A 6,746-nucleotide genomic window follows, 5' to 3' on the forward strand; every position below is an offset into this window, starting at 1 on the left:
TATAGGTAGTGCTGCCACTTGCTGGTCTCTTATATGTAGTGCTGCCACCTGCTGGACTCTTTTATGTAGTGCTGCCACCTGCTGGTCTCTTTTATGTAGTGCTGCTAACTGCTGGTCTCTTATACAGTATGTTGTGCTGCCACCTGCTGGTCTCGTATGTAGTGCTGCCACCTGCTGGTCTCTTTTATGTAGTGCTGCTAACTGCTGGTCTCTTATACAGTATGTTGTGCTGCCACCTGCTGGTCTCATATGTTGTGCTGCCACCTGCTGGTCTCCTGTGTGTACTGCTTCCACCTGCTTGTCTCTTGTATGTAGTGCTGCCACTTGCTGTTTACCTGTGTGTAGTGCTGCCACCTGTTGGTCTCTTATAGGTAGTGCTGTCACTTGCTGGTCTGTTATATGTAGTGCTGCCACCTGCTGGTCTCTTTTATGTAGTGCTGCTAACTTCTGGTCTCTTATACAGTATGTTGTGCTGCTACCTGCTGGTCTCGTATGTAGTGCTGCCACCTGCTGGTCTCTTTTATGTAGTGCTGCTAACTGCTGGTCTCTTATACAGTATGTTGTGCTGCCACCTGCTGGTCTCATATGTAGTGCTGCCACCTGCTGGTCTCCTGTGTGTACTGCTTCCACCTGCTGGTCTCTTGTATGTAGTGCTGCCACTTGCTGTTCTCCTCTGTGTAGTGCTGCCACCTGCTGGTCTCTTGTATGTAGTGCTGCCACCTCTTTGACTTTTGTAAGTAGTGCTGCCACCTGCTGGTCTCCTGTGTGTAGTGTTGCCACCTGCTTGTCTTTTATAGGTAGTCCTGCCCTTTGCTGGTCTCTTTTATGTAGTGCTGCTAACTGCTGGTCTCTTATACAGTATGTTGTGCTGCTACCTGCTGGTCTCGTATGTAGTGCTGCCACCTGCTGGTCTCTTTTATGTAGTGCTGCTAACTGCTGGTCTCTTATACAGTATGTTGTGCTGCCACCTGCTGGTCTCATATGTAGTGCTGCCACTTGCTGTTCTCCTCTGTGTAGTGCTGCCACCTGCTGGTCTCTTGTATGTAGTGCTGCCACCTCTTTGACTTTTGTAAGTAGTGCTGCCACCTGCTGGTCTCCTGTGTGTAGTGTTGCCACCTGCTTGTCTTTTATAGGTAGTCCTGCCCTTTGCTAGTCTTTTGTATGTAGTGCTGCCACATGCTGGTCTCTTGTATGTAGTGTTGCCACCTGCTGGTCTCTTGTATGTAGTGTTGCCACCTGCTTGTCTTTTATAGGTAGTCCTGCCCTTTGCTAGTCTTTTGTATGTAGTGCTGCCACATGCTGGTCTCCTGGATGTAGTGCTGCCACCTGCTGGTCTCTTGGATGTGGTGCTGCCACCTGCTCTTCTCCTATAGGTAGTGCTGCCACTTGTTGGTCTCTTGTATGTAGTGCTGCCACCTGCTGGTCTCTTGTATGTAGTGTTGCCACCTGCTTGTCTTTTATAGGTAGTCCTGCCCTTTGCTAGTCTTTTGTATGTAGTGCTGCCACATGCTGGTCTCCTGGATGTAGTGCTGCCACCTGCTGGTCTCTTGGATGTGGTGCTGCCACCTGCTCTTCTCCTATAGGTAGTGCTGCCACTTGTTGGTCTCTTGTATGTAGTGCTGCCACCTGCTGGTCGCTTATAGGTAGTGCTGCCCTTTGCTAGTCTTTTGTATGTAGTGCTGCCACCTGCTGGTCTCTCTTATGTAGTGCTGCCACCCGCTGGTCTTTTGTAAGTAGTGCTGCCACCTGCTGGTCTATTTTATTTAGTGCTGCCACTTGCTCTTCTCCTGTGTGTAGTGCTGCCACCTGCTGGTCTCTTATATGTAGTGTTGACACCTGTTGGTCTATTATATGTAGTGCTGCTACCTGCTGGTCTCTTGTATGTAGTACTGCAACCTGCTGGTCTCCTGTATTTAGTGCTGCCACCTGCTGGTCTCTTGTATGTAGTGCTGCCACCTGCTGGTCTCTTGTATGTAGTGCTGCAACCTGCTGGTCTTTTGTATGTAGTGTTGACACCTGCTGGTCTTTTTTTGTAGTGCTGCCACCTGCTGGTCTTTTTTTTGTAGTGCTGCCACCTGCTGGTATTTTGTATGTAGTGCTGCCACCTGCTGGTCTCTTTTGTGTAGTGCTGCTGCCTGCTGGTCTCTTGTATGCAGTGCTGCCACCTGCTGGTATTTTGTATGTAGTGCTGTCACCTGCTGATCTCTTGTACGTAGTGCTGCCACCTTCTGGTCTCTTGTACGTAGTGCTGCCACCTTCTGGTCTCTTGTATGTAATGCTGCCACCTGCTGGTCTTTTGTATGTAGTGCTGCCACTTGCTGGTCTCTTGTATGTAGTGCTGCCACCTGCTGGTCTCTTGTATCTAGTGCTGCCACTTGCTGGTCTCTTGTATGTAGTGCTGCCACCTGCTGGTCTCTTGTTTGTAGTGCTTCCACCTGCTGGCCTCTTGTACGTAGTGCTGCCACCTGCTGGTCTCTTGTACACAATGCTGCCACCTGCTGGTCTCTTGTATATAGTGCTGCCACCTGCTGGTGTCTTATAGGTAGTGCTGCCACCCTGGTCTATTATATTTAGTGCTGCCACCTGTTGGTCTCTTTTATTTAGTGCTGCCACTTGCTGGTCTCTTGTATGTTTTGCTGGCACCTGCTGGTGTCTTATATGTAGTGCTGCCACCTGCTGCTCTTTTAAATGTAGTGCTTCTACCTGCTGGACTCCTGTGTTTAGTGTTGCCACCTGGTGGTCTCTTGTAAATAGTGCCTCCACCTGCTGGTCTCTTGTATATAGTGCTGCCACCTGTTGGTCTCTTATATGTAGTGCTGCCACTTGCTCTTCTCCTGTATGTAGTGCTGCCACCTGCTGGTCTCTTATAGGTAGTGCTGCAACTTGCTGGTCTCTTATATGTAGTGCTGCCACTTGCTGGTCTCTTATAGGTAGTGCTGCCACTTGCTGGTCTCTTATATGTAGTGCTGCCACCTGCTGGACTCTTTTATGTAGTGCTGCCATCTGCTGGTCTCTTTTATGTAGTGCTGCTAACTGCTGGTCTCTTATACAGTATGTTGTGCTGCCACCTGCTGGTCTCTTTTATGTAGTGCTGCTAACTGCTGGTCTCTTATACAGTATGTTGTGCTGCCACCTGCTGGTCTCCTGTGTGTACTGCTTCCACCTGTTTGTCTTTTGTATGTAGTGTTGCCACCTGCTGGTCTCCTGTATGTAGTGCTGCCACCTGCTGGTGTCCTGTGTGTAGTATGCCACCTGCTGGTCTCTTGTATGTAGTGCTGCCACCTGCTGGTCTCCTATAGGTAGTGCTGCCACTTGCTGGTCTCTTATATGTAGTGCTGCCACTTGCTGGTCTCTTGTTTGTAGTGCTGCCACCTGCTGGTCTCTTATAGGTAGTGCTGCCACTTGCTGGTCTCTTATATGTAGTGCTGCCACTTGCTGGTCTCTTGTTTGTAGTGCTGCCACTTGCTGGTCTTTGACATGTTTCTTCTTTGGATTGGGACATTGTGGGTCCACAACAGTTCCAGTTTGCCCCACAACTGGAACGTACTCTAGTTTAAAGGTGGTCTTGATGAGGAGTTAAAACTTTGCCAGTCTTTTTGCTTTTCTGCGAACCGTTTCTTCTTGGCAGCGACTAATGCAGAGTTCGGGGGATTATCACAGTTTGTTTTTATGTGACCATCTTCACCACACCGATAGCAGTAACCAGGCTTGGGAACAGAAGACGGGTTCTTTGGTTGCTTGCCCGCCCCTTGGCCCTTACCAGACACATTACCAGGCACGGGTTTGAAAGCAACAGACTGACTGGATCTTGACTGGGCAGCAGTGAGTGTTGAGAGTTGCTTCTGGATGTCAGCCAGCTGTTTAGCGAGCTGCTGCGTGACGTTGGTGAGAGCAGCAATCTCTCCCCTTCCTGCATTGTCTGTGTTGGCATACTGCGCATGGTTTGCAGCTCTGGAGCGTGAAGAGCCGAGATGTTGCTGCATGCGGATGGCTTTGGCTGCTTCACGATCTTCTTCAGTTCGCAGCAAGAGCAAAAATTCAGCAAACGTTGGGGGGTTCTTTTCCTTGGTTTCAGTTGAAGTTCTGTTATTAGGGAGTTGTCCCAACAATCACGGCAAAATTGAGTCAGAAGATGTCTTTCAAAGTCTTTGTTCAGTACACAACCTCGCTTCACAGCCTGGTTCAGTGCTACCTGTAGACGTTGCAGATAATTAGACGGTTTTTCCCCAGCATCCTGGAACGTGTCCATAAACTTGGCGTATAGCTCATCACCATCCTGGACCATCCCGTATGCTGAGTCAAGTGTCTGTAGATACACAGCTGGAGGAGTATCCGGTTTCAGGTGCTTCACCATATCTGCAGCAGGTGGTAGTAAGCTATTAAAGATTTTGCGTGAGCGCTGTAGATCGGACACGGCAGGATCCCTTAGTAGAAGGTCTACCCCGGAATGCCATGTGTCGTAATCGGACTCTGTTGGAGATCTGGGTGATCTTCCTGAGAAGGCCCTGAGACGCTGCGCTGACAGGTTCATAGCGCTATCGTCGTTCTTGACAATATGTTCGACCACATAACGAACTTCAGGTGGGTTGAGATTACCGTGCAACATGGCTTGCGAAGGAGGTATTGTGCCGGTTTGGGATGTAGGATCGGGCTGGACTCGTGGCGGCAAATCCACGTGCTGGTTCGATGCGGCAAGATCAGCCGAATGCTTTTTACCATCTTCAGAAAGAGCCTCATCCTCGGTGGTGGTGTGGAGCTTGTTGACCTTCTGACCAAGCAAAGACATCACCCCACTTAGAATGACTGAAAAATCTTGGCCAGTCAGTTTTGCGACTTTTTCGAGCTCAGAGAGGTAATCATTGGTCTTTCGCTTCCCTACTTCGTCCGCGCAAACTGTAGCGAGGTCCAAAATTTCATAAGCCACTTCTTCCGTATCGCACACATACGTATATGGTAGAAGTGGACGTAACGCAACCAATGAGGTGCCTGAGTTATACTCTACGACAATTGAACAATGAAAATCAGATTCAGGTTCGTCTATAAATTCTATTTTTGAAATAGACCCGTACTGCTTTAAAAATTCAACTACTTCGTCGTCAGTTTTAGTTTTTGTCGCGTCTTCAATCAAAACTGCATTTGGAATCTTAATGCCATGTTTCTCGAATATTTCCATTTTTCCAAGACAATAATATAAATACCACAACAAAAATTGTTCAGTTATTTTTCTCCACTCCTGGCTAGCTTGCCACAATATGTAGCCTGTATGTTACTTAAGTAAAGCACTGTACAAGTATTAAGTAAACAATGAATTATATAACTGGGCTAGATCAGAAGAAACTAAATTCAGCTCTAGGAATGGAGAGTAATGAAGACTGAACACAGGTTTTAAGTTTAAATGGTACCAAATTATATAAAAGAATTATAGGAAAAATAAACAACAACAAAAAGACATGTAAATTCGAATGGCCATTCACATTTTCAACATAAATTACAGAACGTTCAATATTTACAATGTGATACAGTACTTGATTCAGTCCTTGTTTTTACCAAGAATGGTATAGGCGCAACACGACAGTTCATTAAACGACCTCGCAAAGTCCACGTTGTGGTGGCAGTGTCCAGAGGGGTTTTAGTGAAGGTAACGGGTAAATGTGAAAGTTCAGGGAGGACAGAAATGAACTTGTTGCGTTATGAAAAACCAAATGGAAAAAAACAGAGCGGCTGCTGAGGAGCCTCCTACCCGCCCGGCTCGGTTGGGTGGATTCAGTTCGATTGGTTCGGTTCCAGGCATAAAGCTTCAGACTCTAGTTCAGGCTCTAGCTCGCCATCCAACATGGCCTGTACAACAAGGGCAGGACCAGTCAATTTTCCAGTGCGCGCACACAAAATACATTCAGATACTAAATACTAAATAATACTACTGTATCCAAATAGCAAGCATATTTCTTAATATTGTACAATAATTCATGAATCCAATTAGAATAAATAATATAATAATTTTTATATCAAAATATTACTTCTCTAATATCAAAATCTACCAATTGCAACCACAAATAAAGTGCATAGCAGACAGTGGTTCACTGGACTGCATCATAAAATGCATTGGATGCATAGCATTGACAACCATCAAACAATTAACACAACCCAGAAACAAATCAGACAATTGTTGAGAGTGCTAACGTTTCATTCAGTTTACTATATTCAAAGAAACAGGCATATAAGTAGATGCTAACAGCTCCATTCAAAATGAATGTAGCGGCTAAGCTACACAGATGCAACTCACCAATTCCGCAGATAAATCACACTTAAACACTCTGAGCTCATATTGGACCAGAAATCCCCGACAAAAGTCAAAGTCCCCCTCAAAAGGTCTGGGGACGGCAATCTTTTGTTCCTGGACATAATAGAGGTTCCAGGGAGTGGCTGCCGCAGAAGCAGGGAAAGACGGAATGCTCGGGGTAATGGTGTCCATTCTCGTAAGCAGTTTAGTGAAGGCAGCGTCGAGTTTGTCCTCCACGGTCAAACACACTTTTGACCTTTCGAAACAGCGGGTGATGAGAAATGTTGGGAGAATAATTCCTCCTCTGGTGTACAGATTTGTTGTGACTCCTGTTTGGCAAGATGGTAAAATACTGTACATAATGACCGGGATTTTAGGATTGGAGTCAATGAAGAGACTGGACTTCCCTTTGACTTTGATCCTGGTCTAATCGATCCCAAATTAGTTTTGTGTCGTTTTTAAATGA

At 46.5% G+C, this 6,746-nt stretch overlaps 1 long non-coding RNA gene across 1 annotated transcript; it reads right to left on the reverse strand.

Annotated features, from left to right (window-relative positions):
* Positions 1-5,383: 5,383 nt before the first annotated feature.
* Positions 5,384-6,316, reverse strand: LOC133537790 (uncharacterized). Its single transcript, XR_009802843.1, has 2 exons — positions 6,284-6,316; positions 5,384-5,838 (listed from the first exon to the last, which is right to left on the reverse strand). It is a non-coding gene; the product is annotated as an uncharacterized LOC133537790 (long non-coding RNA).
* Between the last annotated feature and the right edge of the window lie 430 nt (positions 6,317-6,746).

Source organism: Nerophis ophidion, linkage group LG19, assembly GCF_033978795.1.
Source record: "Nerophis ophidion isolate RoL-2023_Sa linkage group LG19, RoL_Noph_v1.0, whole genome shotgun sequence".
Classification (NCBI taxonomy): Eukaryota; Metazoa; Chordata; class Actinopteri; order Syngnathiformes; family Syngnathidae; genus Nerophis; species Nerophis ophidion.